The sequence below is a fragment of the Rattus norvegicus genome, chromosome 2, assembly GCF_036323735.1.
Source record: "Rattus norvegicus strain BN/NHsdMcwi chromosome 2, GRCr8, whole genome shotgun sequence".
Taxonomy (NCBI): Eukaryota; Metazoa; Chordata; class Mammalia; order Rodentia; family Muridae; genus Rattus; species Rattus norvegicus.
Window position 1 is genome coordinate 194,566,009 of NC_086020.1, and position 12,277 is coordinate 194,578,285.

The 12,277-nt window shown below is 46.3% G+C and overlaps 1 pseudogene; it reads right to left on the bottom strand.

The window, feature by feature from the left end:
- Positions 1 to 3,163: 3,163 nt before the first annotated feature.
- Positions 3,164 to 5,369, bottom strand: Rpl17-ps14 (ribosomal protein L17, pseudogene 14; annotated as a pseudogene).
- Positions 5,370 to 12,277: the final 6,908 nt, after the last annotated feature.

The following is a 12,277-nucleotide window of genomic DNA, read 5'->3' on the forward strand; positions in this document are numbered from 1 at the left end:
GAAAGCCATCTGCTGTATACGCACAGACCTATTCCGAGCCAGAAAAAGAAAACGAGGGAGGAGAAAACCCTGGCTTCTCATCTTAATGCGAAGAGCCGTAGTCTGTCGACTCCAACTCCTCACAAGGGAGCTGACCACTGCCCGCATGTGTGACTGGGGCCCTGGACCGGGGAGGTCTCGTTGAGCACAATGCCCTTGCAGCCAACGAAGACAGGACTCTGTCTGAAGAGGGAATCAAGCCAGTCTTCCGAAGACCTACATGGTTTGTGGCCAGCCGCTTATTTCATCCAGACCACACCCTCTCCTGGTCATAACTAACCACTTGTCATTCCTGCTATGTTAGACCTCACCAGTCTCAGGCCAGCACGATGTCAGAAAGACTTTCTGGTTCTCTAGAGACGACCTCATTCTCTCATGGAGTAGCCTTGACACCAAGGAAGCACTCACATCTGCTCCTAAAGACAGGCAGAGGACGAGAGGGAGCACTGTGTTCACTGTGACCAGCGCTCACATTTGCTGCTGTGCACAGAGGGAGTGCTTGCACTTTACTAAGTAGATGAATGGAGGGAGCTTGCCTATTCGTTTCTGTAGATGAGCAGAGGGAACACTGGCTTTCACTGCTGTAGACGAGAAGGGGGAGCACTAATAGTCACTTCAACAGATGAGCAGAGGGAACACTGGCTTTCACTGCTGTAAATAAGCAGGTCCTCCACTAGGGCAGACTCGTGTTCCTGAAGAAAACTCTCATCTCTACCTTTCTCAGGCCAGCACGGCAAAAATTAAAGTCAAGCGGTGTCATAATCTTAAGAATACCCAATGCTTTTGGCTGAGAGATGGCTCAGCAGTTAAAAGCACCAGCTGCTATTCCAGAGAACCCATGCTCAACTTTCAGCATCCATGTGGCAGCTAAAAACTGTTGGTGATTCCAGTCTCAGGGAATTGAATGTCCTTCTCTGGCCCCCATAGACACTAGGTAAGCATGTGGTGCCCAGACATACACGCGAGCAAAACATCCATACACATAAAATGTATTTTTGTTCAAAAAGATACTCGATACTTCTCTAAAATCAATTTAATTTTTAAGGTCTGCATTTTCTTAAGTGCAAAAGTAATGTAAGCTGGTTCTAAAGCATTTAAGGAAGACTTACATACCGGAGAAAGTTAAAGGCCTTTACTGCCCACTGCAGGAGCAGTCACAAGTTTGTTACATATGCTTATAGACTTCACCATCTGCACAGCCGTGACACGTGTAAATCTGTATACCTGGTAGGACAGTGTGCTTTCCAAAGGAATGGCCCTCCCCCTCGCCTCTGGTTTCTATTTAGTGTCTGTTACTGTTAGCATCTCCAGACTGCCAAGTGTCTGCAAGGAACCCCACCACAGTCTTCTGAGATCGAATGGAAACTCTGTCATCCAAGAACATCTTCCTCTTGGTAACTGTTGGGAAGCCATGACCATGTTCCCAACCAGAGATCTTGCCAGCATCCAAAACCTCTCATGCAGGAGCCTCCCGGTTCCACCTTAGGGGGAAGGCACATTCCATTTGGCATTTCTGAGTAAATAACTACAGAGAAAAGATTATCATTCATTATTTTGGAGCACAGCAGTGTTCAGGGACTGGTTCGTGAGGCATCTTGTTGAGTAAATGACTCGGTCATGAAGGGCGGTTCTACTTGGCCGCCATGGAGACAGAAGTGTGGGCCTCTCCACTCTTGGCTGGCTCCCACAGCTCTGGGCTCAGAGCTGTACAGTTTATTCAGCTCTAAGAGCCGAAGCAGACCAGGGGCTCTGTGGCATCGCCCGGAAGTGAGGCTCTGCATGAAAGCCCAGTGTTGTAGCAAGACTCCTCGTGGATGTAGCCATATACAGAACATGTCTGTCCACGCGATCAAGGCTGGTCAAGCATCCACGCAATTCTCATCCATCCAGCAATTCTCTAGTGCACAATCCCCGGGGGATAACCGGCCTCCCAGATGGCTCTGTTATGGTGTGATCAGTTTTTTATTTATTCATTATCCAGTTATATACCCTGGGCTCCTTCATTTCAGAGGGGACAGTTTTCCTCAGAGAGAACTTGTGCCAACTCTTCAATAATGTGTCTCCACTTGAAGGACGTTCATGGTTTTCCCTTCAGTTTTGATTTTTCCTTTCAGCTAGTTTCAGAAGGAAATTCTGATACAGAATAGTGTAGCTGGGTTCTTTGAACGCTCATTGCCTTAATCATAAAAAGGGAAATAGTATTTCCCTCCGGTTTTCCCCCTCCCATTCCCTCCCCCTCTTCCCACCACTCTGGTACTTCATCCATTCTTGTTCTGTGTGGCACAGTTCAGCAGAGCCTTGCCTCAGCCTCCTGAGGGCTGGAATTCCAGGCCTGCACCCCTACACCCAGGATTTCTTTTTAGAAGGTACACTTTTACTTTACGTGTGTGAGTGTTTTGTTCCCGTGTGTGTACGTGTAACATATGCATGTCTACTGCCTCAAAGACAAGAGAGGGTATAGAATCCCCTGGAACCGGGGTTACAGGTCGGGGGAAGCTGCCATCCAGTTGCTGGGAACCAAATTATGAAAAAGCAAAGGTACTCTTAGCAATTGAGCCATCTTTCCAGCCCCTAGCATTTGATTTTTAAATATGGTTTTATAAAAAAAAAATCCTTGTTAATTCTACTCTGCCAAATTACTATATAAAACTAACCTACCAAATATTAAAGTATCTTTCAACATTTCAGTCACCAAATCTATGACATTAGCCAGACAGAGCATAGAGAATACTATAAAATTGTACATGGTTCCAAGCACATAAAGGGTTATATGGGATTAAGCACATTATAATAGTAACACTTCAAATCAATAAAGAGATGTGGTGGTGGAAATACCAGACAATCATTTGAAAAACTAAACCTGGATCCAAATCTTATTTTTATAGCAGAATAAAACCCAGTAATATCGCCAAAGGTCACATATAAAATGTAATCATAAAAATAATAAAAATAAGTTAAGTTTTTAATAATTTTGGGACACAGAGAGAGAGAGACCTTTAAAACTAAAAACATATAAAATTCGAACAGAAAGTTATAGTAGCATTTGCCACATAAAAATGGAAAGAAATGCACCAACATTTTGAATGACAGAGAATAAATTCTTTTTTTTTTTATTTATCTGCAATTATTTTATGCTGGATTTATTCCCGTGCCATGAGTTTTGTTTCTTCAGTTTCCTCTGGGGTATCTTTTTCTTCTGTGTAGCCTCCTCTTCTGGCTTTAGAACAATTGTCCCTTCTCAGTGAGGAGCATCTCAGTGTGGCAGAGGAGCTCATAGATAGGTTATGAGCGCTGTAGGTTCGTCGGCGCCATCTTAGGTGCCGTGTTCACCCGCATGTGTGCGATGATAGAGAATCTAAGTCTAAACCCTTAGTCCAGCATCACTCTCTGCATTTTTCAGCACGTGCAGCAAAAATTCAGCACTCTGTTTTGGCCACCGTCCCTGTGTCCAGCCCCACTGTTTGGCCTGGGCGCACCTACCGACTCCACCGTTATACCGCCAGAACGGCACACACTGCTTCTTTAAAGTGACATCCTTCAGATACTTGGTGGCTTTGCGGATATGCATACCCTTGATGGTCTGGGCAGTTTCCTGGGTATTCTTAAAGCGAACACAAAGGTTTGAACCTCTTGAGTTGCATGATTTTGTGGGGTTTTCTGGATCAAGGGAGTAGCGAGCCATCTTCACAGGTCACCTCTGGCCGCTTACAACAAGAGGGAGAATGAATTCTTAATTTTACCTAAACGCATACATACCTCTGTACAATAAACTTAGTATTCTCACTATAGAGAAAGCCTTAATAAATCAAAAATATTAGCTATCATGGGATATTGAACCCTTCGCTTCTCTCTGTTCATAATTTGATTTTCTTAAAGTAAGGTTTGTTTGGGGGAGGGGACAAACCAGTGCCCAGGGCCCAGGGCCCTGCAAGGCACATTAAGAATTTTTAATGTTAAACCTACTGTTAATTAAAGCAATTAAACATAGATGGACATTTTTAGTAGTTAGATCTGAAGCCTAAAATGCATTTGCAGAATCATCCTATGATTCTAGCCTCTTCTATCAATCATTAATAGCCTTCCATAATCTGTGTCATAATCCAGACAAGCAATATGCCTGAGAAATAGTGGGGAAATCACGAGCACAAATTTATAATGAAGAATTTGTTCTTCAAAACCTGATTCCAATCTGTATCTTTGGATTAATTTGTCTTTAAAAAAAAAATTCTCCAAGGATAACCGTCCGTTTAGCAGAAGCTCTTTCACCCCCAAGACACTCATTTTTAATTCCAAGGTCTTTTCGTCTTAATACAGGTGTCGCCTCGACACCTCTCTCCTTTCTCCTGACATCTAAGTCGTTCCATTAAATAAAATGTATGATTTAAATTTCAATTTTACTGAAGCTGCGGGTAGAATTAAAGGGATCATTCAGATGAGTGATTTCATTGAATGTCACTTCACATGAATTTACATAAAGGTTCAAAAGGAGACTGCACAGCCTCTAAAAATTCTTATGAAGGAGAAAGGAGGAAAATGTATATATATATACATATTGGGCACCTATGGTTGTCAAGCAATGGACTGGATTACTTTATGTCATCCCATTTAGTCCCTTTGGCCAGCAGGTGACACTGGCAGTCTCACACCCAATTTCTAGGGGGCAGAACAACCCCCAAGAAATGAGGTGATCATCAGAGAGTCACAGTCAGCTGACTGCAGCCACACTCTTGGCCTCCCCACACCCCTGCAATTCTAGTGTAGCTATCTCCTCTTAGAGGGAAATTTACACAGCGTCGAGCACAGTTGTGGTCTTCAAGCCACAGATGAGTCCTATCCACTGCTGGGACATAACCGCATTGTCCTCCCTTCAGGTCCAGATGCCCCGTGGGGACCACACCATTACTGCTCCCGAGGCTGAGAGGCCTGGGCCACGGCTGAAGTCGTGACTTCCTTTCCCTCCCCGCCCCTCGGCTAGACGCTGCTGGCATCAGTAGCACTCGTGCTCCCACAGTCACGTCTGGGATGTGGAGAATGAGTGTGTGGAAGTGACCAAGCCCTGCCTGGCTCTGCACAAATGATGTGACATCTCAATGCCCACCTCCTTCCCTGAAGGTTGGAGTCCTCGTCTGGTGGCACCGTGGACTTAATGCTGTGCTGGTGTGTCAGGTGCCCCATGAGTGTGCACCGTTGCTCTCACGGCCACGGCTGTCGGCCTCATCACAGGTCCACTCAGACAGCAGAGTCACCCTTCCTGGTCATTACGTCTCCACCAAACTGGAGCGCTGGACGTTTTTACCTTTGGGACACACTTTCCCACATCCCCACCATGAGACCTATGGTCATTCTGGATTCCAGGATGGCTCCAAGTTAGTCACAAGCTTGTTCTGGGGATAGAGCCAAGTCTTCCCTAGGGTAAATACAACCCCAGATGCCACGCTAATGGCGTCAAGGTTAAATTAAAATTTTTCCTGCCGACAACTGGTCTGTGGATTTCTGAAGGGAAACTCGTCTACAAGACTCAGTGGTGGTAAGGAAGACCATGGCTGGAATGCGGGTGATCCCTTAGGACTCCTCTTAGTATTAATTTTTCCTGCTGACAGTCCTGCCGAGACTTGTTCCAACAGAATAACGGATGGATGGCAAATAAAAGGGCATCTTCCGAGGAAGGCGCAAGCTGCTTTTCCCTTTGCACTGAAATCCCAACGTACTCCTGGGGCAACATGAGGAGGCTAGGAGACCTCTTCCTGGGGTCTCTCTGGCCTGCTCTCTTCCTACCCACTTTCTTGACCTTCCTTAAAGTCTTTGCTGATCCCTATCGTCATCTTATAGCCATGCCTGACTCAGACCACTGTCATCTCTGTCCACATTTGCCACTGCCTAGGACTCTAAGAGATTGAACAAAGAACCTCAGCTACAGGTAGGATAGCTCAATGCTTCCCACCAAACCCCAGCCTCCTTCCCTCCATTAGCTATTCCCCTCCTCTGATGCTCCAACTGCTCCCTCTTTGGGCTCCAGCTTTCGGGGCTGGAGAGATGGTTCAGTGGTTAAGAGCACCTGTTGTGCTTTAGAGAACCTGGGCTCCATTCCCACACGGTGGCTCACAACCATCTGTGTAACTCTAGCACCAAGGGAACCATTGCTCTCTTCTGAACTCTGAGGGTACCTAGGACACACATGGCACATACATGCATACATGAATGCAAAAATATTCATACAAGTAAAATTAAATGAATCTAAGAGAAAAGGGGGGGAATGCCTTCCCCATCTGTGGGGGGTGAGGTGGGGGAGTAGGAGTCATTGATCTCCACAGTTTCAGATATCTCATCAACATTTATGACCTGCCCAAATCTGTTAGCAACAACCCCCATGCTGCTCTCTGTGTGGGGGTGAAGAGAGAACACTCACAGACACTTCCACTTAAGGGCTATCGTCATATTGTTCTATTTTGTACATATGAAAACAGTGTTCTGGGACAATGTCTCTGTGTCCCCTGCCTCTAACCCTTCCCCACAGTTTATTGAGATGTTGAGATGAGCTGGGTTTTCGTAGATGATGGTCCTCACAGCCAGTGAATCAATGAATCCTCAAGTAACATGCCCTGCCCGGAAGGGTGTAATGTCCCGTGGATTATTCTAATGTTATGCATGCTGCTATGCTAGTCCAGGTCCTGGATTGGCTGTGGGGCTCCTGGGCAGCTGACCCGGCTGTCTCTACAGCAGGCTGGGATCCAGCCGCCAGCATGTCTGTGGCTTCTCAAGGTCAAGGGAAGGCTCCATCTTGGAGCACAGGCTCTCAAGTCTGAAGCACAGCCTCAGCAGAATTTGCTTTTGGCTAATTTGTCTTTTTTAGCATCCAATGAGGGAAACTGAACTCATTGTTCTGCTCTTAATAAAATGAAACACAGCCTGCAGAAGCTGGCGGTGTCACTCGGCCATGCAGGCCAGCTTTCTCTAAAATTGATTGATGGCTACACATAAAATGATGTAATTTTTATGTCTCTGGAAATCCCTCATTACATATTTTACCCCTCCTCGAGGGGCCTCAGTAGTGAATGATTCTATGTAGAGAATATTATAGGAAAACCACCCCAAGATGACAGGCACAGGCAGAGAGTTGGGGGGCAGGGGGAAGGGGGAGGGGTCAACACAAACCATCTGAGGGCCTACTGTGTTCCAGAGCGTGCCACACAGTTTGCTCACATACTGCCACTGTAACCCTCTGGGTAAGGTGGAAAGATCTACACCTCAAAGATGGGGAAGGTAAGAATCAGAGATGGTGAGACACTCACCCCAGCTGGTAAGCACCAGGGCCAGGCTGGAGCCCATTGTGGCCTTGCTACAGAGCTTTCTCTTACCCACAGAGGGATCTTGACCTTTAGACCTGTGTTTATTCCTGCATTCAGCCCTCTCACCTGGATCTGTCCATGTGTCAACGATCCCTGGTGTTGTCTGGCCTCACCAGAGTCCCTGGGAAGGTGTGAAATGTCCCACCTCGCGTTACCAGCAGTGAGCAAGCTGGCAGGCAAGAAAGTGCCATGGTATTCTAGGGCAGGGTTCCACAACCTCCCCCCAGGCTTAGAAAGGACATGGGAGTTTCTAAAAACCCCAAATCCTCGGTTGCCTTTGCTCCTTGGTGCCACCGTTCCCTCCAGGCACCATCTCTGAACATCTTCACAGAGGTTTCTCTCATCTTTTCTTACAGAAACCTCTCCAGCCCAAAGCAGACCACAGGAATGGCCTCTGTCACTGGGGACCCCAGAGCTCCCACTCATCAATGCTTGGATTTTCCAGGAGCCCAGAGGCCTTACACCTAAGGAATGGATTTGTGTCCATGGAGCTCTTTGAGTAATGGGCAATCTCAGAGATGCTGGAATAGAGGGGGTGTGGACCATCTTCCTGTGGAGTTCTGCAATTCCGTTTGGCACACAAGTGAAATGGCAAAATCTGCTCTTTAAAGAGCAGCATCTGGATGGAGAGTCTAGGCTTGGTTCAGTGACCTCTGAGGCATTCGCCTGCTCCCGACCCACTCTTAAATCCCTTTAAACACCCTAGAGGGCCACAAAGCCTCGGTGTCCAGCCATGCCTCTGAGCTTGCTGCATGGGTCTTGCTCCTTGGCTGCCCATTTGGCTACTGTCTGGAAATGTCAGGGAGTGTATGTGGGTCAGTATAGACCCCATGACTTGGTCCTAGGGATGAGGGTCTGTGTTAGCGCCATAGATATTCTTGGTTGTCAACTTAACTACATCTGGAATTAACTGAAACACAAATGACCAGGCACAGGATTTTTTCCTTAATAAAATCGTTGGAAGTTGGAAAACACACTTTTAATCCAGATCTTTGAGGTGGGAAGATACAACTTTAATCTGGGCCACCCCTTCTGCCAGCAGCCTATATATGAAGGCCATGGAAGAAGGAAGCTTGCTCTCCTTGCCTGCTTGAATTTGCCCTTTCTAGCAAGTCTATTCCTTCACTGACATTAGACTCTACTCCTTCAGAATTCTGACATATGCTGAAGACCAGCTGAGACATCCAGTCTCGTGGACTAAACAAAGACTGGATTACTTTGATAAAAGACCAAAGGACTAGCTGGATCACAGCCTGTAATCCACTCTAATAAATCCTATATTATCCATCTGTGTCTGTCTATGACTATGTCTATATCCAAAAGAAAGAAAGAAAGAAAGAAAGAAAGAAAGAAAGAAAGAAAGAAAGAAAGAAAGAAAGGAAGGAAGGAAGGAAGGAAGGAAGGAAGAAAGATATTCATTCTATAAATTCTATTCCTCTAGGGAACTCTGAGCTGACTAAAACCAGGTCTCTGTCCCCAAGGAGCTTTGTCTGATAGGGGAACAGGGTGACCTCACCATATGTCCACATATTTTTGCTGCCTACAAGTGGGTGCTGCGAATAGCAAAAGCAGCTAACACATGGGAATGGCTTTGGAAGTGGGCCTGCTGAGTGGACAGTTGCGCTCTGTTTTAAAGTGATGTGTTTGGGTGCAAGTTGGCAAGGAATATATTTGTGTAATTAATCTTTATTGTCAGTTCAACTGGATTTAGTCTTTTGTAGAAGAGATGCCTCTGGTCAAGTGTACCTGCGAGGTTGTTTCCAGAGAAAATTAGCAGATGGGCAGTAAGACCTCCCATGAGGTTCAGTCCTTGGCGCTACAAAAGATGGATGTGGGAAACGTGTGCAAGGCCTTCCAGAAGATACTCTCACATCCGGGTTTCAGACCCATTTCACAGACATTCTTTGGTCACCTGCCTCATGTCTGCTAGGTATACTTGCAGGTCCCAGCATCCAGAGCTGGGCAGCCAGCCTCTCAGGAGCAGATCTACTGCTGGCTGGGCACAGTAATCTCCTTTCTGTTGCTGTGATAAAAGTAACCAAAGGCAACCTACAAAAGAGAAAGTTTATTTTAGTTTATAGCTCCGAGAGATAAGAGTCCATGGTGGGGAGGTATAGGGACATAGCAATGTCTGTCAGGCATGGGAGAAGAGGCAGGAAGCTGAGAGATCCCATCCTCAGTCGCAAACATGGAGTGGAGAGAGTGAACTGGAAGGAGGGTGAGTTATATAAAACCTGCCCCTGGTGACACACTTCCTCCAGCAAGGCTGCTCCTCCTACTCTTCCCCACACAGCGCCTCCAGCTGGGGCCCAAGTGTCCAAACACCCAGCCTATGGAGAGCAGTCTCCATTCTGGCCACGACATCCCCGGTGCCCAGATGCGTCTACAGTGAAATCATTCTTCCATCTTGAAAGCTTTCTCCTTGTCTGTTCTCCGTCTCAGTATGTCTCAGCTTTGCCCCATCTTTTTAGCAAAGGGTGCTCTATCAGTTCTTTGCTTAGACAGAAATGATGAGGTGCCATGCCTCGTTTTCCCTTGCTGTCACCTCTAAAGCCACTCTGCAGCCAACCCCATCTATCAGAGCACAGGAAGGGGCGTGTGTCTGCTGCTTTCCTGTCTCCGTCACACCCAGTCTGTGTGCTTACCTTCTCTGTCTTGGTATCTGGCATCCAGAAACTCTTTACACGTCTGTTGAATAGAGGAAGGTGTGCACTGTGATAAAGTCAGCACAGAACAAGCTTGGATCTCCTATTCCTTAGAACATACTGTCACCTCTCATCTCCTCTCTCCTCCCTTCACTGAAATACTATCTATATTCAGTAAATGACAACTTGACTGTTTCAGCTGTAATCTTATAGAACAACTCACATCACTGCTCCTGCTCCTGGAACATTGCATCCAGACCCCTGAAAACCCATCCTGAACCTTGCTGAAACCTGAATTCCCTCTGTCCACGTGGCCCACCCTGCTCGGCACTCTGCATACCTAAAGGCACCTTCTCCTAGATACCTATTCCCAACATGGTCTATGATCCGCTCAGACTAGTACCTGACAGTTCATCTTTTTTTTTAAAGACTTATTTATTTTATGTATATGAGTATACTGTAGCTGTCTTCAGACACACCAGAAGAGGGCATCAGATCCCATAACAGATGATTGTGAGCCACCATGTGGTTGCTGGGAATCGAACTCAGGACCTCTGGAAGAGCAGTCAGTGCTCTTAACTGCTGAGCCATCTCTCCAACCCTCTGACCATTAATCTTGATGACTAGAATCTGATAGGAGCCTGGAAGACAAGAATACTGAGAGAACACAGAAAATGAAGGGCTGGTTTATAAGGTTTCAGAGAACAAGAACTCTGCCAAAACCTGGGCTAGAGACCGTTTATGTGAACCTGTCTATGTCTGTCCATGTCCTGAGAATCTGAATGGGGTTGGATTTAAAGGTAGGGGGACTAATTCGATAGGAGGAGGAAATTTCAAAACAGGACGTCAGGCAAGCTGTGCAATTCAACTGCTCTTACCCAGAGCTACAGTGAGAGAGAGGGAAGAGGATGCAGAAGGTGTGTGTGTGTGAGCGACTTCACAGCTTCAGGCAAGGAGTGTGAAGATGGCACAATGTTGGTGATTAGTGTTACTAAAGAGAAACCTGGTCTCCTAGTGGGGACCATAAAATGACCTGAGGGACAAGATCCTATCTAGCAAAGTCCCCAACTGGTGAAAATGCAAATTCATTTAAAAGGAGAAAACCTAAAGTGAGAATGGCTCAAAAATACCTACCTATGAATGCTTTGTCCTGGGGTTAACACACAAAGGCTGGGCTCCAAAACCAGCCAGGCTCCATCCCAAGCTAGCTTCAGAACTTGGCAGCATTGATCAAATAGTACTGGTATTGTAGGCATGAAAGGTGACTGAAGAGGTTATGGAGTCTTCTACCATGATTCCCGAAGTTGAGCTAGCTGGGCGAGGAGGTCCCGAGAGGCTACCACAGGAGGCTGTGAAAGTAAAACTAGGTTGCAGTGGAGTCTCCAGGACAGTTAGTATATCAGCTATGCTGGTTAACAGAATAACAATCACATCAACAAATGATAAGGGATGTTGGAAATGCCAAGACCAAGGGGCATCTGCGGAGGAAAGCCACAGACATGAAGTACAGTTGGCACAAGAGAGCAGCTATGTTTGCTGCAGGTAGCAGAGCTGGAGGAGTGGACCACACAAGCCCTTTGGAGCCTGAACAATTCTATCAGTGTTCCCAGAGGTCAGACATCCAGCTGCATGATTGCTAGTTGCCCTGCTAGGTTTCCGTCTACAGTCCGATCAGTTCTTGCTAGTCACCTATCCATCCCTTTTGTAATGGAGATATTTGTTCTACACCATTGTAAACTGAAAGAATAGAATGTGTTTTTAGCTCACAGGAGCTCACAGTTAGGAGATTGCCCAAGTTCATGATGAGGCTTGGACTTTGGACTTATAAACAGTGATGGATTTGTTGAGACCTTGAGGACTTTTGAAGTTCTACTGGATACATCTTATGTCATTAGATGGCCTTGAGCATCTTGGGAGAAGGGTGGAAGATTATGTCTGAAAAGTGTTATGCTCGGGCTGGAGAGATGGCTCAGTGGTTAGGAACACTGACTGTTCTTCCAGAGGTCCTTATTTCAATTCCCAGCAACCACATGGTGGCTCACAACCATCTGTAATGGGATCCAATGCCCTCTTCTGGTGTGTCTGAAGACAGCTGCAGTGTCCTCACATGCATAAAATGAATAAATAACCCCCCCCCCCTTTTTTTTAAAGTGATATGCTTAGGAGTCAAATTGACCGAGGTTAGGGCAGTTAATCTTCACTAACAACTCGATGGGGTTTAGAATCAACATGGAAATAAATCTCCAG